The sequence below is a fragment of the Oncorhynchus kisutch genome, linkage group LG18 (genome assembly GCF_002021735.2).
Source record: "Oncorhynchus kisutch isolate 150728-3 linkage group LG18, Okis_V2, whole genome shotgun sequence".
Lineage (NCBI taxonomy): Eukaryota > Metazoa > Chordata > Actinopteri > Salmoniformes > Salmonidae > Oncorhynchus > Oncorhynchus kisutch.
Genome location: NC_034191.2, coordinates 75,363,471 through 75,387,863, shown reverse-complemented (window position 1 = coordinate 75,387,863; position 24,393 = coordinate 75,363,471). Strand labels below are relative to the sequence as shown.

Below are 24,393 nucleotides of genomic sequence, written 5' to 3'. Positions count from 1 at the left end.
GGTTTCTAGTCAGTGTGAGGTAAGACGCGTATAGGTTTCTAGACAGTGTGTGGTAAGACGCGTATAGGTTTCTAGACAGTGGGAGGTAAGACGCATATAGGTTTCTAGACAGTGGGAGGTAAGACGTATATAGGTTTCTAGACAGTGGGAGGTAAGACGTATATAGGTTTCTAGACAGTGGGAGGTAAGACGTATATAGGTTTCTAGACAGCGCATCTCTTATGGTTGACAGTTATTCCTCTTCTGTTTTTTCCTCTAGTGTGAAGTTCATAATCACAGTCATGCAAAAGGACAAACATTATCAGGCAGCATCTTCACGTCAAAGTCAGGGCCGTATTCATTTTTATTGATTTATTTCACCTTTATTTAACCAGGTAGACTAGTTGAGAACAAGTTCTCATTTACAACTGAGACCTGGCCAAGAGAAAGCATAGCAGTGTGAACAGAACACAACACAGAGTTACACATGGAGTAAACAACAACACAGAGTTACACATGGAGTAAACAACAACACAGAGTTACACATGGAGTAAACAATAAACAAGTCAATAACACAGTAGAAAGAAAGAAAGAGTCTATATACATTGTGTGCAAAAGGCATGAGGAGGTAGGCGGATAATTACAATTTAGCAGATTAACACTGGAGTGATAAATGATCTCATAAAGCCTCTCAGTGTAGGAGTGCTGGTCTAGGATCAGAACCCCCCCCCCTCCCCCCTCCTGTCCACATCATCTTATTCATTATGATCTAAAAGGATAAACTGGTCCTAGATCAACACTCCTATTCTGAGACCCTTTGTGAATACGTACTCTCATACAAACAGCGATCCACTTACCTTGAATGAATATCTCGCCTATCATGACAGGAATGAGTTTGCAGCACTTGAAGATGACCTGTGTAGGATAATTCAAGTAACCCAGTGAGGTGTTTGATAGGCCCATGGTCCCCACCGTTAGAAATGCTACGATCATGTACGTCTTCCCTGGTATTCTGCAAAGAGAAAAGGAGCAATTAGCCTTGTGGGATGACAACAACAAAAAGTCTTCTAGCAATACAAAATGAAGTGTTGTTGATATAGAGAGGTCTTGTGAGAGATCACAGGTCATATTCTTTGGCGTTACAAGGCACATAGCTAATTAACATAATATGTATAGTTAACGGAATAGAGACTGATCATCATTCTATGATTAAGTGATTAAGTAAATCTATTTTTTATAGTGCTCAGACGCCACTAACCATGAAATAGGCTAGTCCGTTTATGGACGTTATTCTCGGGGAAAGTCCTACTTTTGGATTCCCATCTTTGTTGGTGAACACCGTCCTACTTTAGTTTGCTGAAGCGCAGAAGCTTAATGGAACTCAATTCTCTTGCATTTCCTTGTTTACCTTCTCCGTTTGTCCTGTGTGAGCTGCAATTCCACCAGTCCAAACAGGGAGTAGAACCCAAACTGTACAAGGGTACCATCCAAAGGGCTTGAAACCCTCCATGGAAAATATTAGCTCCTGAAAAATCAGACAAACAAATTGTGCTAAGTCTCTTTTCAGGCCTACTGTGAGGTAAATTACTACTTTTCCTTAGTGAGACTTGCTGATAAAATGTCCCTACTTTGCATGTGGCATCAACCAATTGTACAGGTGAATCTATCGATTAATCACATGTATATAAAGCCTTTTGATATGAACAGCTGTAACTAAGGGCTTTACAGACACCGGGCCTCCACCGGGGAACAAGCACAGCAGAAGCGAAAACTCCCTAGAAGGAAGGAACCTAGAAACTAAACTCATCCTCTTATACCAGGTTGAGATTAAGAGTACACGTGACCATTCAGGCTAGAGTGAAGAATGCTCATACAACATACCACTACCTAAAATACATTTCTTCAAAAAAGTGTGGATATTGGAGCAGAGCCTCTGGCTCATAGCTTAGCGGACAACTGCCACAAAGAAATTAGTCAGGGTCAGGTTGGGGTGTAATCACTCGTGCACACTGTTGCAAAAACAATCTCAACGGAAAATGTTTTGCAATGAAAACTAGAGTTTCAGGTAGGTCCCTCGCCGATTGCTTCTGCTTGGTTCCTAGTGAATACATCTCAGCTTACCTGTAGGTACCCATAGAGGAGGTGAAAGAGAAAGATGCCCGCAGTGCAGATGCCGAACTGGGTAGCTGTGTTGAAGCTGCTCAGGTTGATGCCTAGCACTCTCAGCTCCTCCACAGACTTGATGTGTGGAGACATCATGACCTCGCTGGACGACGGAATGGAGATAGACAGATGCTTCCGGGCGTTGTTGTAGTTCATCGGGCCGAATTTGTCACTCATGGTGTCTGGGGGCTGGAGATCAAAGACAGGAACAAGGCAGTTTCATTACTTATGTTGCGAAAGATGCGACTGTCACAGACTACCGTAAAACTTAAATTAAACGCAGTCTCAAATAGCCCGCCTGTCCCTTTTAATAGCTGGGCAACAGCACACATTTCAGCAAATAAACACCAGGCTATTAATTGAAATTGTATGGTTTAAATTGAGGGTGGGAAGATGAAGAAGTTGTCTGTGTACTCGCATGCTTCGATAGTAGGCAACACCGTATTAGGAATCACTGACACGCATTGCCAATTAAGAACTGGCATAGCTAGCTAGCTAGAGAACTTACCTTTAACAATCAAGGACAGCAACAGTGCAATTATCATTGATCTGATTTCTGTGGGAGTCTCTGGATTTGACTATTCCAAATGTGCAGCACTACTAAGCCAGCTAGCTAGCTATATGATTGAGTACGCCAATGATTAATTGCTAGCTGATAAGCTAGTAATCTAGCTACAATACATCACCAAAAGTATGTGGACACCCCTTCAAATTAGTGGATTTGGCTATTTCAGCCACACCTGTTGTCGACAGGTGTATAAAATCAAGCACACAGCTATGCAATCTCCAAAGGACGATGATATGAGACAGAGAGGGGCTGGTGTAAGATGACAAGCAGACTGGTGTGAATTGTATTGGAAGGTCCAGTTGTGTTGTTGTAGGCACGTTATTGGGGACATGAGCAGAACTCCGGAAGGGGAAAACGGAGTCCCTAGAGAAAGCAAGTACAAGATGGGTGTCAGGGATGAAGTGACAGTATTATCATAAGGAGATGTGTACTTGGAAAACAGAGAAGGAACGGAGGGAAAAAGAGAGGGAGAAGCAACAACGGCTCAGTTGCGAAGTGGTAGGTCACACAAGCTCACATCTGTCCTCGGTTGCAACACTCACTACTGAGTTCAAAACTGCCTCTGGAAGCAACGTCAGCTGTTTGTTTGGAGCTTTATGAAATGGGTTTCCATGGCCGAGCAGCCGCACACAAGCCTAAGATCACCATGTGTAATGCCAAGAGTCGGCTGGAGTGGTGTAAAGCTGGCCGCCATTGACCCTGGAGCAGTGGAAACATGTTCCCTGGAGTGATGAATCACGCTTCACCATCTGGCAGTCCGACGGACTAATCTGGGTTTGGTGGATGCCAGGAGAACGCCACCTGCCCCAATGCATAGTGCCAATGACATACATTCTGACCTGCATTATTACCAGCAGTGCTGTTATTTCGCAATTCAAAATAAAAATGTGCTAACTTCTTTGAAAGTTGCTTTTTTTGAAATATATATTTACCTGGCTAGCTGCTACAAGCTAGCATGCTAGATGGCCGAACAATACTTCCGGGTTTGAATCGAGTCGGATCATTACCATGTCTCCAACCGTGGCAGGTCCATTTCATAAAGCTAACGTGCGGCTATGTTATTAACATTTTAGTCATGTTGAGGCGAAAAGACCTGTAGCTCACGTGCGTACTGTTGTCTCCTGGCAACAGCCAACAACTTAAACTCTGACTCGCCTCGAACAATGACCTCGTTTCCCATTGGTTGAGGGTAACTATTTCCAAAGTTGTCGCTGGAAATAAGGTGTTCTTAGTCAATTTACCTGGTAAAATACTGCTTAAATAACTAAACTACACCAGAGCAGGTGAGAAGTGAAATGCAGAGAGGCATTGAGAAACTACATTCGTTGTCTAATCAGTAGGTGCAAATCAGAAAAAACACGTTTTATATTTGTTCACATCAAACATTATACTCTTGACTGTGTTGGTAAGTTTGGTCCTACCTTGTCCAGTGCCAGAAGATCCATAACTTCTTATTTCATTACTTCGTGTCCGGAAACAATTGTTGTAACTAAATCTGTAAACAGCAGTGCCTGTCCTACCAGGCTGTCTACCTTAGAAGGGGGCTGGGTGAAAAAATGCCTATATATACTGTATATTATACAGTCCTTTCTTGTTGTATATTTACTTCTTCATTTGTTTTTTGCAATTCAACAAATTATGAGCTCACTGGACATTTTATCCATACCTACTAAATGCACATTTTGCTGTTTTTCAGATTCAATTGCAGAAGTAATACCAGAGAGGTGAAACTTTGACATATCCCTTGTCTGACCAAGAAGGACCAATCCTGTCCTGTGTTTGATGTTGACACTCCTCAAGGCCTTTACAGCTCACGGAATGATTCCCTCTTTACCTCACCTCTCCTCACCCCAAGCTATACTGTATCCCTCTGCCCTCTCTCCATTCCTCCTCCTTCCTTCCCTTCCTCCCCAGCCCTTGCTGTATCCCTCCCCTCCTCCCTCCATCCGCTCTTCATCCCTCCCTCCCTCCAGCCCTTACTGCATCTCTCCACTCTCCCCCATCCTTCCTCCCTTTCTTTCCCAGCCTCCCAAGCCAACCTGGCCCTCTCTCCATCCACACAGGAGGTTAATTCACTCTAGGATGGCATTATTTCCTCCTAGCTCTTTGACTATATAAAAATTCAGAGTGGACAGCTCTATCCCTCTTCCATCTCAGATTTGATTGTAATGGTATTGCCTTTTGTCCCTAGGGGGCCCCGTGCCGCCTCGGCCGGGGCTTTATGACACTAAATAGCCGCGCTACAATTTTTCCATCTATTCAAAAAATTCTGTTAATAACTCATTTCGAATGAGACTTGGGTGCTGCCTGGCTGGCCACTGTCGCCAGGTCCCTTACCACCCACCACTCACAGGTCACCTCCTAGACCTAGAAAGTGCCTAACGACTGAATGCAAGGGGTTAATTAAATGTCTCTGAATTTATGAGTCCCCTTCCTGTTACACTGCACTCCAATTGACACAAATGTCATATTTACAGCCTGACTGTAAAAAAAGTATTCAGTATTGCACAGTATAGTCTGCATGGGGCTGCCCACTTTCTTTTCCCATCAAACTTTACAAGTGTACCCATTCATCAAAAACAATGGATTTATATATAACCCATTTCCACCCCATAAGATCCTATTAAATAATAAAATAATTATTGATTGATTATTCGAAAAGAGACATAGTGGTGTAATGGCTTGGCACCAGACCAGCAGACTGACCTGCCATAAATAAAGGGGAATTACTTCTGAACCAGTCAAATCTGTATTCAATATGGCCCCTTGCAGTGTTGATCACTGAGGCCATTAAATATTTTGGAGGTTCGCATGGGTCCATGACTTACAATGGGGCAAAAAAGTATTTAGTCAGCCACCAATTGTGCAAGTTCTCCCACTTAAAAAGATGAGAGGCCTGTAATTTTCATCTTAGGTACACAGACAAAAATCCAGAAAATCACATTGTAGGATTTTTAATGAATTTATTTGCAAATTATGGTGGAAAATAAGTATTTGGTCAATAACAAAAGTTTATATCAACACTTTGTTATATACCCTTCATTTTCTGTAAGTCTTTACAAGGTTTTCCTCACACTGTTGCTGGTATTTTGGCCCATTCTGTAACGGTTTTCTTGCGGTGAAGGAGAGGCGGACCAAAATGCAGCGTGGTAATTTTGATACATGTTTAATAAAACGAATAAACACGAACAATACAAAACAACAAACGTAACGTGAAAACCTAAACAGCCTATCTGGTGCAAACTAACACAGAGACAGGAACAATCACCCACAAAACCCAGCACAAAACAGGCTACCTAAATATGGTTCCCAATCAGAGACAATGACTAACACCTGCCTCTGATTGAGAACCATATCAGGCCAAACATAGAAATAGACAAACCAGACACACAACATAGAATGCCCACCCAGCTCACGTCCTGACCAACACTAAAACAAGGAAAACACATACGAACGATGGTCAGAACGTGACACATTCCTCCATGCAGATCTCCTGTAGAGCAGTGCTGTTTTGGGGCTGGTGCTAGGCAACACGGACTTTCAACTCTCTCCAAAGATTTTCTATGGGGTTGAGATCTGGAGACTGGCTAGGCCACTCCAGGACCTTGAAATGCTTCTTATGAAGCCTCTCCTTCGTTGCCCGGGCGGTGTGTTTGGGATCATTGTCATGCTGAAAGACCCAGCCACGTTTCATCTTCAATTGCCTTGTTGATGGAAGGAGGTTTTCACTCAAATTCTCACGATACATGGCCCCATTCATTCTTTCCTTTACACGGATCAGTCGTCCTGGTCCCTTTGCAGAAAAACAGCCCCAAAGCATGATGTTTCCACCCCCATGCTTCACAGTAGGTATGGTGTTCTTTGGATGCAACTCAGCATTCTTTGTCCTCCAAACACGACGAGTTGAGTTTTTACCAAAAAGTTCTATTTTGGTTTCATCTGACCATATGACATTCTCCCAATCTTCTTCTGGATCATCCAAATGCTCTCTAGCAAACTTCCGACGGGCCTGGACATGTACTGGCTTAAGCAGGGGGACACGTCTGGCACTGCAGGATTTGAGTCCCTGGTGGCGTAGTGTGTTCCTGATGGTAGGCTTTGTTACTTTGGTCCCAGCTCTCTCCAGGTCATTCACTAGGTCCCCCGTGTGGTTCTGGGATTTTTGCTCACCGTTCTTGTGATCATTTTGACCCCACAGTGTGAGATCTTGCGTGGAGCCCCAGATCGAGGGAGATTATCAGTGGTCTTGTATGTTTCCATTTCCTAATACTTGCTCCCACAGTTGATTTCTTCAAACCAAGCTGCTTACCTATTGCAGATTCAGTCTTCCCAGCCTGGTGCAGGTCTACAATTTTGTTTCTGGTGTCCTTTGACAGCTCTTTGGTCTTGGCCATAGTGGAGTTTGGAGTGTGACTGTTTGACATTGTGGACAGGTGTCTTTTATACTGATAACAAGTTCAAACAGGTGCCATTAATACAGGTAACGAGTGGAGGACAGAGGAGCCTCTTAAAGAAGAAGTTACAGGTCTGTGAGAGCCAGAAATCTTGCTTGTTTGTAGGTGACCAAATTCTTATTTTCCACCATAATTTGCAAATAAATGCATAAAAAATCCTACAATGTGATTTTCTGGATTTTTTATCTTCTCATTTTGTCTGTCATAGTTGAAGTGTACCTATGACGAAAATTACAGGCCTCTCTCATCTTTTTAAGTGGGAGAACCTGCACAATTGGTGGCTGACTAAATACTTTTTTGCCCCACTGTATATGTTCTTGATAGAAAAGACAACGTACAGAAACGTCTTGAAGCTTAATTGCCTTTTCAAAAGAGACTGGTTGTGAGGACTACGAAGTGAAGTGGACAAGCAAAAATGGAAAATGTATAGTTTTAGTAATTCGGCTATTGGACTAAACTGTTGTGAAGCACAGGTAAAGCAGTCAAAAGTTACCTTGCAATGATGACTGAAACAGAAATATCCATTGAGTGGGTGGTTTTACAGTATTCAAAAAGTGTGTTTAGATGTGTATTTCAAAACCTAGTAGAAGGGATGGCCCCGTGCAGTCTGAGAGTTTCCCAGTATCCTCCCTTGATGACCTATGTTTCTCCCACAACCCACTTTCCTGAGATTAAAAATAAAATTTACCCGCTTAACTTATCAAAAACAATCCCTAAATGTATTTTGTCATAAAAACCCTTATCTTTTGCGAACAAGGGGGAATGGACCTTTCCAAAAGTATCGAGGAACGCTATAATGACACCCAATCCTATATAACATTGAGGGTTTCTTAAAAAACTATTTGTGTTTGCTTTTAGCAATCTGTTGTCTCTTTCGTGGGCTAGTCTGAAGCCTCTTGCATGCTATAGAAAACAGATGGTATCTCCGGTCTATTACTTCTCAAAGCACTCATATCCTCTCTCATGTTTTCTTTGATCTGTTAGGCTTGCTGGTCTCACTTTTTTTTTGGGGGGGGGGGTGCCCTCTCTGCGAGTGACCTTAGAATAGTACTGTGACGATATTTGTGGGGTTGCGGATGCTTCTCGGAATGTACCTCCTATGTCCTGTTTTGGTAAAAGGAATGTATTGTAAGATCTACTAAGCCATTAAAAGGGCTTTCAAACCGTGTATCCTGTGTATTCAAGTGAATGTGTTCCTTAGGATTATCGTGAACAGAACAAGTGTTCACTATAGTATGTGTTGACTATAGTATGTGTTGACTATAGTATGTGTTGACTACTATAGTTAAATTAACTCTTAATTTCTTCCATGACTAACTCATTGTCAGGAATGGACTGGAGACAACTGGTCCTCCATATATACACACTGTGGCCAAATGTAGTCATTTGTATTGATTGAGATGTAGTACCTTCAGTTGGTGCTAAATACGGCTGCTAGAATCCTGACTAGAACCCAAAAAATGTATCATATTACTCCAGTGCTAGCCTCTCTACACTGGCTTCCTGTCAAAGCAAGGGCTGATTTCAAGGTTTTACTGCTAACCTACAAAGCATTACATGGGCTTGCTCCTACCTATCTCTCTGATTTGGTCCTGCCGTACATACCTACACGTACGCTACGGTCACAAGACGCAGGCCTCCTAATTGTCCCTAGAATTTCTAAGCAAACAGCTGGAGGCAGGGCTTTCTCCTATAGAGCTCCATTTTTATGGAACGGTCTGCCTACCCATGTCAGAGACGCAAACTCGGTCTCAACCTTTAAGTCTTTACTGAAGACTCATCTCTTCAGTGGGTCATATGATTGAGTGTAGTCTGGCCCAGGAGTGGGAAGGTGAACGGAAAGGCTCTGGAGCAACGAACCGCCCTTGCTGTCTCTACCTGGCCGGTTCCACTCTTTCCACTGGGATTCTCTGCCTCTAACCCTATTACAGGGGCTGAGTCACTGGCTTACTGGGGCTCTCTCATGCCGTCCCTGGAAGGGGTGCGTCACCTGAGTGGGTTGATTCACTGATGTGGTCATCCTGTCTGGGTTGGCGCCCCCCCCTTGGGTTGTGCCATGGCGGAGATCTTTGTGGGCTATACTCGGCCCTGTCTCAGGATGGTAAGTTGGTGGTTGAAGATATCCCTCTAGTGGTGTGGGGGCTGTGCTTTGGCAAAGTGGGTGGGGTTATATCCTTCCTGTTTGGCCCTGTCCGGGGGTGTCCTCGGATGGGTCCACAGTGTCTCCTGACCCCTTCTGTCTCAGCCTCCAGTATTTATGCTGCAGTAGTTTATGTGTCGGGGGGCTAGGGTCAGTTTGTTATATCTGGAGTACTTCTCCTGTCCTATTCGGTGTCCTGTGTGAATCTAAGTGTGCGTTCTCTAATTCTCTCCTTCTCTCTTTCTTTCTTTCTCTCTCTCGGAGGACCTGAGCCCTAGGACCATGCCCCAGGATTACCTGACATGATGACTCCTTGCTGTCCCCAGTCCATCTGACCGTGCTGCTGCTCCAGTTTAAACTGTTCTTCCTTATTATTATACGACCATGCTGGTCATTTATGAACATTTGAACATCTTGGCCATGTTCTGTTATAATCTCCACCCGGCACAGCCAGAAGAGGACTGGCCACCCCACATAGCCTGGTTCCTCTCTAGGTTTCTTCCTAGGTTTTGGCCTTTCTAGGGAGTTTTTCCTAGCCACCGTGCTTCTACACCTGCATTGCTTGCTGTTTGGGGTTTTAGGCTGGGTTTCTGTACAGCACTTTGAGATATCAGCTGATGTACGAAGGGCTATATAAAAAATTAAATACATTTGATTTGATTTGATTTGATTTGACTACAGTATGACTACACTATGTGTTGACTACAGTATGACCAAAGCATGTGCTGACTACAGTATGTGCTGACTACAGTATGTGTTGACTACAGCATGTGTTGACTACAGTATGTGCTGACTACAGTATGTGTTGACTACAGTATGTGCTGACTACAGTATGACCAAAGCATGTGTTGACTACAGTATGTGCTGACTACAGTATGTGCTGACTACAGTATATGCTGACTACAGTATGACCAAAGCATGTGTTGACTACAGCATGTGTTGACTACAGTATGTGCTGACTACAGTATGTGTTGACTACAGTATGTGCTGACTACAGTATGACCAAAGCATGTGTTGACTACAGTATGTGCTGACTACAGTATGTGCTGACTACAGTATGTGCTGACTACAGTATGACCAAAGCATGTGTTGACTACAGTATGTGCTGACTACAGCATGTGCTGACTACAGTATGTGTTGACTACAGTATGTGCTGACTACAGTATGACCAAAGCATGTGTTGACTACAGTATGTGCTGACTACAGTATGTGCTGACTGCAGTATGTGTTGACTACAGCATGTGCTGACTACAGTATGTGCTGACTACAGTATGTGCTGACTACAGCATGTGTTGACTACAGTATGTGCTGGCTACAGCATGTGTTGACTACAGTATGTGCTGACTACAGTATGTGTTGACTACAGCATGTGCTGACTACAGTATGTGCTGACTACAGTATGTGCTGACTACAGTATGTGTTGACTACAGCATGTGTTGACTACAGTATGTGCTGACTACAGTATGTGTTGACTACAGCATGTGCTGACTACAGTATGTGCTGACTACAGTATGTGCTGACTACAGTATGTGTTGACTACAGCATGTGTTGACTACAGTATGTGCTGACTACAGTATGTGCTGACTACAGTATGACCAAAGCATGTGCTGACTACAGTATGTGCTGACTACAGTATGTGCTGACTACAGTATGTGCTGACTACAGTATGTGTTGACTACAGCATGTGCTGACTACAGCATGTGTTGACTACAGTATGTGTTGACTACAGCATGTGTTGACTACAGTATGTGCTGACTACAGTATGTGTTGACTACAGCATGTGTTGACTACAGCATGTGCTGACTACAGCATGTGCTGACTACAGTATGTGTTGACTACAGCATGTGTTGACTACAGTATGTGCTGACTACAGTATGTGCTGACTACAGCAAGTGTTGACTACTGTATGTGTTGACTACAGCATGTGTTGACTACAGTATGTGCTGACTACAGTATGTGCTGACTACAGTATGTGCTGACTACAGCATGTGTTGACTACAGCATGTGCTGACTACAGTATGTGTTGACTACAGTATGTGCTGACTACAGTATGACCAAAGCATGTGTTGACTACAGTATGTGCTGACCACGGTATGTGCTGACTACAGCATGTGCTGACTACAGTATGTGTTGACTACAGTATGTGCTGACTACAGTATGACCAAAGCATGTGTTGACTACAGTATGTGTTGACTACAGTATGTGCTGACTACAGTATGTGCTGACTGCAGTATGTGTTGACTACAGCATGTGCTGACTACAGTATGTGCTGACTACAGTATGTGCTGACTACAGTATGTGCTGACTACTGTATGTGTTGACTACAGCATGTGCTGACTACAGTATGTGCTGACTACAGCATGTGCTGACTACAGTATGTGCTGACTACAGCATGTGCTGACTACAGTATGTGCTGACTACAGTATGACCAAAGAATGTGTTGACTACAGTATGTGTTGACTACAGTATGTGCTGACTACAGTATGACCAAAGCATGTGCTGACTACAGTATGTGCTGACTACAGTATGTGCTGACTACAGTATGTGTTGACTACATCATGTGCTGACTACAGCATGTGTTGACTACAGTATGTGTTGACTACAGCATGTGTTGACTACAGTATGTGCTGACTACTGTATGTGCTGACTACAGTATGTGTTGACTACAGCATGTGTTGACTACAGTATGTGCTGACTACAGCATGTGCTGACTACAACATGTGTTGACTACAGTATGTGTTGTCTACAGCATGTGTTGACTACAGTATGTGCTGACTACAGTATGTGCTGACTACAGTATGTGTTGACTACAGCATGTTTTGACTACAGTATGTGCTGACTACAGCATGTGCTGACTACAGCATGTGTTGACTACAGTATGTGCTGACTACAGTATGACCAAAGCATGTGTTGACTACAGTATGTGCTGACTACAGCATGTGCTGACTACAGTATGTGTTGACTACAGTATGTGCTGACTACAGTATGACCAAAGCATGTGTTGACGATAGTATGTACTGACTACAGTATGTGCTGACTACAGCATGTGTTGACTACAGTATGTGTTGACTACAGTATGTGCTGAGTACAGTATGTGCTGACTACAGTATGTGCTGACTACAGCATGTGTTGACTACAGCATGTGTTGACTACAGTATGTGCTGACTACAGTATGTGCTGACTACAGTATGTGCTGACTACAGTATGACCAAAGTAAGTCCAGGCAATGCATATCAATTATCTGAATTTGACAGCTGATGTAACATACCCTATTAACTGATCATATTTCTAACTAAGAGCTAAAACCGTTTGAACATCTCTTTGGATTTATGTGAAATACCTTGGGACTGCATCCCATGCCCCTTAGGCAACAGGTTGGTAACAATAATTCCTCACCATATAGGCTTTACCTCAATAACATAACATTAAATATACCATATTAAAAATAGGAAACCCATGAGAGAAGGGAACCTAATACACTACTACACACTCAAACTCCAGGAAGGAAAAGGAAGCTTTTGTTTTCTTGTTCTTGTACAGCCAGGAGGGGGAAGCATACCTCTTTGCAAATCGGACCAAAAGAGAAGAAAAAGAAAAGTAATTAAACAAACAATTTTGTCAGGAACGGTGTCTGCTTATCCAATCTGAAAATATGCGTTCCTTCTAATACATAGAGACAGAAAAAAAATATGTGTTTGTTGTCTTCTCAGAGCGTCTGTAAATGACATGCATGTTTCAGTGCGCATTCATTTAACCTGAGCCATGCATATATATAGGAAAGGGATTGGGAAACAAATGATGTCGTGTCATTTAATTAAGAGTTTTGCTTTGAGCAATAATATTGTTTTTCACATAACCTTTAACTACTTAATGGATTTGAGAAGCTATTACCTTTCAAGATTTCAGTTTTTAATTATTTTGAATATTGCCAGAGATATGAAATGTCAATCAAAATGGGGATTATTGCAATTTTTGTCTTTGTACGTTGTGCACTCAAGGACAGAATAATACAAATGTGTTTACAATTCTAGGGATATGCAACACTTTGCACCCTCTGACACATGCCTAAAACACGCTACTCAGATTTTTGGCCTACATTTGCTTTTAATTCTCCCATAATTCTCTCATGTGTGTTTTGGAGTTAACTATTACAATTAAAGTTTTAGGAATTAACCTCAATTCCGAGCTATGTCATTCCTAATATATTTAATAACGTACTATATAGCATATGATATTTAACATACACTACCAGTCAAAGGTTTGGACACATCTACTCATTCAATGGTTTTTCTTTATTTTGACTGTTTTCTACATTGTAGAATAATAGTGAAGACATCACAACAATGAAATAACACATATGGAATCATGTAGTAACCAAAAAAGTGTTAAACAAATACAAATATATTTGAGATTTGAGATTCTTCACCCTTGTCTTGATCACAGCTTTGCACACTTTGGCATTCTCTCAACCAGCTTCATGAGGTAATCACCTGGAATTCATTTCAATTAACAGGTGTGCCTTGTTCAATTAATTTGTAGAATTTCTTTCCTTCTTAATGCATTTGAGCCAATCAACTGTGTTGTGACGTGACAATATAGGGGTGGTATACAGAAGATATCTGGAAAAAAGACCAAGTCCATATTATGGACACCATTTGTTTAACACTTGGTTACTACATGATTCCATATGTGTTATTTCATAGTTGTAATATCTTTGCTATTATTCTACAATGTAGAAAATTGTAAAAATAAAGAAAAACCCTTGAATGAGTAGGTGTGCCCAAACTTTTCAGTGGTACTGTATAATGGGATGTTATTACCCCCTGATGCCTACCATTACCCTTCTCCACCTGGATCCCACATCTGTGTTCCAGGGATTATCACTCAGCCTGGCACATTTAGGAACGCCTCTAAAGTGGCGGGGAAAGTTCATTTACTTTTCCCAGAGGTCATCGTTGCGTCCGTGGCGCCAGGCAAACCCTTGTATGTGACGCCAGGCTCGTTTTAGTGTGGATCTGACTTTAAGTTTGAAAAGGACTGACACATGGGCATAGTTTTTAAGCTGGTATCCCATTCCAGGTGCCAGGACCCCCCACCCCCCCTCCCTCCCCCATCGCACAGGGCATCAAGTGATCGTCATGAAAGCCTCTGTGTGTGTCTCTCTCCCCATCCCATAAACCAGCTAAATGGATTGTGTGGTCAGGAAAAAGAAAATGAGAGAAGAGAATGAAATTACAGACCTGGCTGAGTGCACAAATCATGCAAATTATGGTTTATGGCTTACCAGAAGAATTCAACACCTGTGGCTCACCGTGGCTGTAATTGCATGTGATGCACCAGATATCAAGATGTTTGTCTTTGCAATGGCGAGGGCAGGTTCGACAGAATAACTTATAATGGCCCTCCTTATAAGAGTGGGAGTATCTGGGAGTGTCTGATGTTTTTAGTTCTTGTAAGATCACTTGTGAACCACCCACAGCTCACACAGGGTATGTATCATAGAGGCTTCATTAACCATTGTAATTACTGTGTTTGTTGATTGTTACCTGGATTTGGTGGTAAAAGGTGGATGATGATTCATCAGATCAGGATGAGATGATATGGAGTTTAATTAAACAAGGCAATCAGGGAGCAATAAATTCAACACAGCCGTGACCAACCCCGTCTGAACTCGGTCCTGGGAAAGGCGGATTAACGCGGTGAGAAAAAGCCCATTCTGCAAACATAGGCTTCTGAAACCTTTCCAAATGCAACCAATCTCTCAAGAGCTGTTTTAAATTACCCAGGGTGTATTAATAAAGAGCGATGTTAAGGAAACTTAGTTTGCCATAATATCACCTTCTCTTTTAAAATGACTACACCTACTGTATCTATTTTGAAAACCTGAAATCCCACGTCACTGTAAATTTATTATCAAAAGTTTTGTCATTGTGTCATCGCTGAGCGCTCCGACAGAATAAGAGTATTGGATGGATGGATAGATCCCAAACAAGACAACAGTGTGAGACATTTGAGAGCTCTCTCTCTCTCTCACCCCCTCACCCCTCTCTCCGGCTGATGCTTCAGCCAAATTGATTACCCCACTCCATCTGTATCAGGCTGGCCGCCTCCTGTGCTCACCGCGTTGTGCCTACAGCCCAGAGTTAGTGTACAATTACATACAGTTTAATATATCTGCTGAGCACCTTTTTAAACAAGCATCACAAGTCCAGGAGGTGATTTGTCTTCCAGCGCCATTACTCCATTGTACATCTTGATAGGCGAAGATTGCTCCTAGCCATGTTTAAGCATTAAATAGTGTATTATTATTTCACATAAATCAAGTTGGGATGTAAAGGGGATTCATAAATTCAGTATTTCTTTTAGATAGTATTTTAAACCTCTCTCTCACCCAGCATGGTGGAGTTTCAGAGGGAAGCAATTCCATATGGGCCTATCAGGGAGGTATGTTCAACACATTGTATAATGCCATTTAAATTCAGTTTAAACCACTTGTGACACATTTGTCATAAGTGCTGTTCCTATAACACAAAGTACTACTACTGCTGCTGCCAACAACTACAGACAACAATAGGCCTACTACTACTACTACTACTACTACTACTACTATTACTGCTACTACTACTACTACTACTACTACTACTACTACTGCTACTACTACTACTACTACTACTACTGCTGCTGCTACTACTACTATTACTGCTACTACTACTACTACTACTACTACTATTACTGCTACTACTACTACTACTACTATTACTGCTACTACTACTACTACTACTACTACTACTACTACTACTACTACTACTACTACTACTACTATTATTACTACTACTATTACTACTACTACTACTATTACTGCTGCTGCTACTACTACTATTACTGCTACTACTACTACTACCACCACCACTACTGCTGCCAACAACTACAGACAACAATAAGCCTACTACTACTACTACTGTTACTACTACTGCTACTACTACTACTGTTACTACTACTGCTACTGCTGCTACTGCTACTACTACTACTACTACTGTTACTACTACTGCTACTACTACTACTGTTACTACTACTGCTACTGCTACTACTGTTACTACTACTACTGTTACTACTACTGCTACTGCTACTACTGTTACTACTACTACTGTTACTACTACTGCTACTGCTACTACTACTGATACTGATGGTACTAATACTACTGCTACTACTACTACTATTACTCTGCTGCAGCCAAGAACTATAGGCCTGCTACTGCTACTACTGCTACTACTGCTACTGCTACTACTGCTACTACTGCTGCTGCTACTACTACAACTACTGCTACTACTACAACTACTACTGCTACTATTGCTACTGCTGCCAACAACAACTACTGCTGCTACTGCTACTACTACTACTACTATGTCCTCTGGTCTGATGAAACAAAAATATAACTGTTTGGCCATAATGATCATCGTTATGTTTGGAGGAAAAAGGGGGAGGCCTGCAAGAAGTTGTGGCAAAATGGCTTAAGGCTTGGCTTAGCCATCACAAAGCCCTGACCTCAATCCTATAGAAAATGTGTGGGCATTTCTGAAAAAGTGTGTGCGAGCAAGGAGGCCTCAGTTACACCAGCTCTGTTAGGAGGAATGGGCCAAAATACACCCAACTTATTGTGGGAAGTTTGTGGACTGCTACCTGAAACGTTTGACCTAAACAATTTAAAGGCAATGCTACCAAATTCTAATTGAGTGTATGCAAACTTCTGACCCACTGAGAATGTGATGAAAGAAATAAAAGCTGAAATTATTCTGACATTTTACATTCTTAAATAAAGTGGTGATCTTAACTGATCTTAACTGACCTAAGACAGGGAATTTTTTGAATTGTGAAAAACTGAGTTTAAATGTATTTGGCTAAGTTGTATGTAAACTTCTGACTTCAACTGTAGGTATCCTATCACAGTATCCCTTGGATGCTCTGTTTCTCCCCTTTGTTCAAGTCATATCTGATGGAGTACAGTGGTGCAATGGGATCAGGGATTAGGGTCTGTGTGGTGGGGAATGGGATCCGGGTTCACGGTCTGTGTGGTGGGGAATGGGTTCACGGTCTGTGTGGTGGGGAATGGGATCAGGGTTCACGGACTATGTGGTGGGGAATGGGATCAGGGATCAGGGTCTGTGTGGTGGGGAATGGGATCTGGGTCTGTGTGGGGGGGAATGGGATCTGGGTCTGTGTGGGGGGGAATGGGATCAGGGTCTGTGTGGTGGGGAATGGGATCTGGGTCTGTGTGGTGGGGAATGGGATCAGGGATCAGGGTCTGTGTGGTGGGGAATGGGTTCACGGTCTGTGTGGGGGGGAATGGGATCTGGGTCTGTGTGGGGGGGAATGGGTTCACGGTCTGTGTGGTGGGGAATGGGATCTGGGTCTGTGTGGGGGGGAATGGGATCTGGGTCTGTGTGGTGGGGAATGGGTTCACGGTCTGTGTGGGGGGGGGGGGAATGGGATCAGGGTCTGTGTGGTGGGGAATGGCATCTGGGTCTGTGTGGTGGGGAATGGGTTCACGGTCTGTGTGGTGGGGAATGGGATCAGGGTCTGTGTGGGGGGGAATGGGATCAGGGTCTGTGTGGGGGGGAATGGGATCTGGGTCTGTGTGGTGGGGAATGGGATCTGGGTCTGTGTGGTGGGGAATGGGATCTGGGTCTGTGTGGGGGGGAATGGGATCAGGGTCTGTGTGGTGGGGAATGGGTTCACGGTCTGTGTGGTGGGGAATGGGTTCACGGTCTGTGTGGTGGGGAATGGGATCTGGGTCTGTGTGGGGGGGAATGGGATCAGGGTCTGTGTGGGGGGGAATGGGATCAGGGTCTGTGTGGTGGGGAATGGGATCTGGGTCTGTGTGGGGGGGAATGGGATCAGGGTCTGTGTGGTGGGGAATGGGATCTGGGTCTGTGTGGGGGGGAATGGGATCAGGGTCTGTGTGGTGGGGAATGGGATCTGGGTCTGTGTGGTGGGGAATGGGATCTGGGTCTGTGTGGGGGGGTGGGGGGGTGGGATCAGGGTCTGTGTGGGGGGACAGAGTATCAGGGTCTGTGTGGGGGGACAGAGTATCAGGGTCTGTGTGGGGAGGGACAGGGGATCAGGGTCTATGTGTGGGGGGAGGACAGGGGATCAGGGTCTGTGTGGGGACAACGACGGGGGATCGGGGTCTGTGTGGAAGGGAGCAGGGGATCAGGGTATGTGTATCGGGGAAGGCAGGGGATCAGGGTCTGTGTATGAAGGGGGACAGGGAACTAGAAGCACAAGCATTTCGCTACACTCACATTAACATCTGTTAACCATGTGTATGTGACAAATACAATTTGATTTGATTTTACAGGGGATCAGGGTCTGTGTTGGGGAGGGGACAGGGGATCAGAATCTGTGTGGGCGGAGGACAGGGGATCAGGGTCTGTGTATGGGGGGGGCAGGGGATCAGGGTCTGTGTTGGGGAGGGGGGCAGGGGATCAGGGTCTGTGTATGGGGGGGATAGGGGATCAGGGTCTGTATATGTGGGGGACAGGGGATCAGGGTCTGTGTGGGGGGGACAGGGGATCAGGGTCTGTGTATGTGAGAAACCTGGTTTCCCTGCTGCCTGTCTTCTATCTCGACCCACGGGACAATGTTTCTGCCTTGACAAAATGTCTTCATGTACTCTCTCTCCACCTCTGTCCTGGAAACTGGTCTGTCATGTTCTCTCTCTCTCTCTACCTCTACCCTGGAAACTGGTCTGTCATGTTCTCTCTCTCTCCACCTCTACCCTGGAAACTGGTCTGTCATGTTCTCTCTCTCTCCACCTCTACCCTGGAAACTGGTCTGTCACGTTCTCTCTCTCTCTCCACCTCTACCCTGGAAACTGGTCTGTCATGTTCTCTCTCTCCACCTCTACCCTGGAAACTGGTCTGTCATGTTCTCTCTCTCTCTCTCTCTCTCTCTCCACCTCTACCCTGGAAACTGGTCTGTCATGTTCTCTCTCTCTCTCCACCTCTACCCTGGAAACTGGTCTGTTATGTTCTCTCTCTCTCTCTCTCCACCTCTACCCTGGAAACTGGTCTGTCATGTTCTCTCTCTCTCTCTCTCTCCCTCTCTCTCCACCTCTACCCTGGAAACTGGTCTGTCATGTTCTCTCTCTCTCTCCACCTCTACCCTGGAAACTGGTCTGTTATGTTCTCTCTCTCTCTCTCTCTCTCCACCTCTACCCTGGAAACTGGTCTGTCATGTTCTCTCTCTCTCTCCACCTCTACCCTGGAAACTGGTCTGTCATGTTCTCTCTCTCTCTCCACCTCTACCCTGGAAACTGGTCTGTAATGTTCTCTCTCTCTCCACCTCTACCCTGGAAACTGGTCTGTTATGTTCTCTCTCTCTCTCCACCTCTACCCTGGAAACTGGTCTGTCATAATTCTCTTGATCACACTCTTTTGACTTTCAAATAGACGCACACCGGCAAGATAAGGTAAACACAGGGTTAAACTGAATCAACACAAGCCAGACACCCCTCCATGCCGTTTTGAAACCTCATAATATCGAGCTAGAATTATGCCATTAAACTATACATGAAAAGTCAGCAAGGTCAGCAAAATATTTAGCCTGTGATGAAAATGTGTTCATACTCCATACAGTACAGCCTAGCTTTGACAATATCCATGAACACCAGAGGAGATTCCCCTGGCATTGTGTTTTGTGTTTGATTTGTCGTGACTCTTTTGGTGTACACAGCATACTGGAACAGCATTCTGCTTGTCAATCATCATAGCAGAAACTGGTGGGTGTGTCTGGCTCAGAGGCTCAGCCTTTTGAAGTGAACTTATTTTGGATACTGTAGCTCTGCGTCATTGGAACTGAATATTGTCAGAGCCCTGTGATAAAAATTATTTTTGCGGTGCACCACTTTTAACTCACAAAGGCGCACTATATTAGCGATTTCACTTCTTTGATGCCCTTCGGCACCAGCCATCACGCACGCACACACGCACACACACACACACACACACACACACACACACACACACACACACACACACACACACACACACACACACACACACACACACACACACACACACACACACACACACACACACACACTGCAATGCCACAAACCAACACAGTCTTGCTTCATGCAAAAAACTATTGACAAAGCAGTGGCATTATTTTAAACAAAATGCATTTTTGACATGTCTGTCGAGACTGTATACACACACACACACACACATACACACACACACACACACACACACATTCGAAGCACACTCATAGCAGCTTCCAGTAACACGACACTATGTGCTTTATCCTCTGTTATCTCCAGCTTCCTTTTTGCCCTTTGGTGAAACATTTTTCTTGGCATGCATGATCTCATTTAACTTTGATTTCCTTTCTCCAGGATTGCATTCTAGATGTTTCCAATTTCCAGGCCATTCCCCAATTTTCAACTCCAATGAGAGACAACATATGCTGAATTGGCTGTTTACGTAAAGTCAGGAATTGGTAAGTGATGATTTTCAAATGCTGTTTATGTTCAAATTGACAATTTGTTGCAGATAAGGACTTGCCTTTTTAAAGAGCAGGAAACTTGTGTAGCTCATTTAATGTTTAATTTACAGGTAGTACATTTTTTTTTTGTTTTTAAATGTAGTTTAAATGTATTTTGTATCTTACACTAGACTAGAACACTTGATCACTCACAGTGACTCTTCAAGAAAACTTTGTAAGTTGTAATATATGGAATATGATGCAAAGCTGTCTCATAGAATGCCTGAACTGGCTTAAAATATACTGTTCATAGAAAATAAAGTTTTATACTGTGTTGTATATTGACCTTTCTTAAATACTTTTGCTTTAGATGATAAAATAACTCTGTGCTGATGTTAGGCATGTTGTCTGAATCTCATTACAAAACCCTCATCTACTAACACTATGTACAACACGACAGGTTTGGTGTAGTCATTTATTATAGCAGTATTGTAGCATAATAGCATAATGATAATGTATTTTGTTAATAAGAGTGATCTAATCCTACGATGGTACACCTACTGTATTAATTCAGGGTTAATGTTTAAATCTGAGCTGTTCCCTCAATTGTTTACGCCATTATTCAAGTATGTTAATTTGTTTTCATTATTTTGCACACAAAAATAATATTATTGTTTTAGTGAATTAACAATGTCACATTTTGCTCTAGCCTGTCAATTAATTCATGTTTTTTGGGGCATGGCCAAACTTATTTTGTTAGATTCAATAGTTTTGTGGTTGTACTATTGAAAATTAAAGTGATTTTTGCCAACTTTTCATACTGATTAACATACGCTGGGTGTTGATAAAATGTTTTTTTTTAAATGACTGTCTGCAGACTGACCTGAGCTTCCTCTGTGTGAAGTCAAGTATACTACAAGGTAGTTTCAGTAGATCTATTTGTCTTATTATTTCAACTAAAAGTGGTCTTATCAAAACCAACTCAACAAATCAATCGAAGCCCTTCAGATGTCTTAAATACCATTTGAAAAACCACAAAGTAAAAAATAATATGCTTGTCTGTTTGTAGGCTATCTTGGTTGTGTTGTCTCACATTTTCTGAATATTTGCTTCGGAATCTGTTCTTGATTAGCCTCTGGACTGTGAAGAATGTGTCCAGCATGTTAAAACCTTGTTCACTGAGAAAGGGACTCATTGTAGGAGCTTTTAAAGGGATTGTGTAATCCCAGGACCAGTACCATCAAAACCAAAGGATTCCCCAAATCAGTTTCCAGCACATTTTCAGAAGAAAAATGTCATACTCTGTCATACTCAATGTCCACTCTGTCATAAATCTAGTTTCCATTTTCATATCAATCGAATTATTTCCAAGACCAAGTAAGTAGGTATAATGTAAGTAACCATACAAATGTAAATACATTGAAACAAATGTTAATATAGGACATCAAGAACATTGTGGGAAGATGAGGTGCAAATCTCTCCGTTTTTCAGCTTCAAGGCTTTTTTTATTTGAAATGTACTGTACAGTGCAATATTTCAATGTTCTTTACTGCTGTCATTCTAATTGACTATGTTAAAACATAAAACAAATTAAATGTACAATTCTATTTCATCCCCTTTTCAATAGCAGTGCTCCCAGCAAAATGATACAGTTAACATATTAAAGCATTGCCTTCTGTCAAGCTGCTAACATTACACTTTTTCTCATTACCTTTATACATACATGACATTAAGTCAACACACACATGGACGTCTGTCGTTGACTGAGACTGAGCGCAGTGGCTCTCTCTGTCTGGACGGAGATGGATGTGTGTCTGTCGTTGACTGAGACTGAGCGCAGTTGCTCTCTCTGTCTAGACGGAGATGGATGTGTGTCTGTCGTTGACTGAGACTGAGCGCAGTGTTTCTCTCTGTCTGGACGGAGATGGATGTGTGCCTGCTTACTCAACACTGCCCGGAATATCTCTCCTGTTATTGAAAACTGGACTTTGTTGTCTGGGGATTGGTCCTCTATAAAACAGCTCCAAACAGGAAAACCAATAGTAGGAATAGACCTCAGAACCTAATTAATTTTGGGACTATTATTGCAGGAGGAAGAATTGTAATCAGTTACAGATTCCTTCCTGTTTGGTTAGCGTGACCGTAACCAATTACAAGTGACCTTTGTGTTACAGTTCCACTTCCTGTGCTACCCAAATAGTGGTCAGGTCTAGGATTGCACAGGCGAAATACAACAAAAATAGGAATTGAGAGTTAGAGGGAGCGAGAGAGAGATTTACAGATGTCATAAGTTTGACAGTTTAATTGCAAAATGTGGCATGCATCTCTGACCCCCTAATAAAGCATATAGCATGTGCCTTGGAGCCCCGGGCTCACTTTCTGGTGGGACGTCTCCCTCTCACGAATAGGGTAAGGCTGGTCCTCTACAACTGATGAACAACGGACTGAAGGAAAGTCTAAAATATGGAAATACATAGCTAAATCAATTTATGATAATATCAAGGAACAATCTGGCATTGTTTTGTTGTTTCCTCCCAATACAATAAAGCCCATGGCACAAAATAAGTGAATGATGAATACAGGAGAATATGGAGATTAGCATAGGCTTTTTTTCAGTACAGAGAAGTAATTCAATATGCCATGGTACTTCCTCACAAATACTCCACACATATTAGGTCAGGTAGTACTATCGCTAAGGGCTTGCCAAGCTAGTATACTATAGGTCACGGCATATTACAACAAAATGGCCCCTAAATCAATCATCCTCTTTTCGGAGATACTTTTGGCATTGCTTTCCTTTTTCGAGTCCACAAGAAGAACACTGCCTCAAAACCACTGTGTCTGGTCTCTCTGGTCTGGGCACCGGAGCCCTCTCCTCCCCAGAACATGGCGAGGGAAGGGTCTAACCAGGGCACTTGCCACTGAGCTGTCCAAAGTAAATTGGTAAATACCTGACCTGCCAAACCCAGCTCCCTTCGGTTTGATCTCCTACCATCTCCTTCCAATTCTCCCCCAGCCTCATGGGAGCCTGTTCCCATGGTCGCAGGCTCTAATCGTTTTTTGGCACATTAGTTCCTCCGTTCCACCCCAGAGGTCTCCCTAATTCACTTTTGATATCATTGTTTAGATGATGTGGGATTGGGATTGGCAATGTGACATTAATTAATTAATTCTAGTTTGATAATGATAGACCCCCCCCTCCCAACCCCATAGATCACGGATAAATACTGCCATTTGAATTTGTGCTAATTTTCTTCGTAAACGATGCCTTTTACGGTTTAGCCTGTATTTCCTGCCAAGCTACAGTAACATCCCTTTTTAGATGGTGTAAAATATAGATCCTTTTCCTGAACTAAGCCTGTGTGAATGACACTTAAAATCGAAGCATATTTTAACCAAATAAATACATTTAACCCAGCTACTCCGTCTGATTACTGTTGTATTCGGCACATGTGACAAATAACGTTTGATTTGATTATTCTTGAATTTCATGTCACAAGGAGAACAAAGTGTGACCAGAATGAAATAGTATCCATAATGCACCAGTGGAAAAAAACAAAGTGAGGGTGTACCAAAGCGCCTATATACATGTATATTCCCTCGGA

The 24,393-nt window shown here is 42.9% G+C and overlaps 1 pseudogene; it reads right to left on the bottom strand.

The window, feature by feature from the left end:
• Window positions 1-725: 725 nt before the first annotated feature.
• Window positions 726-2,352, bottom strand: LOC109908967 (adenosine 3'-phospho 5'-phosphosulfate transporter 2-like; annotated as a pseudogene).
• Between the last annotated feature and the right edge of the window lie 22,041 nt (window positions 2,353-24,393).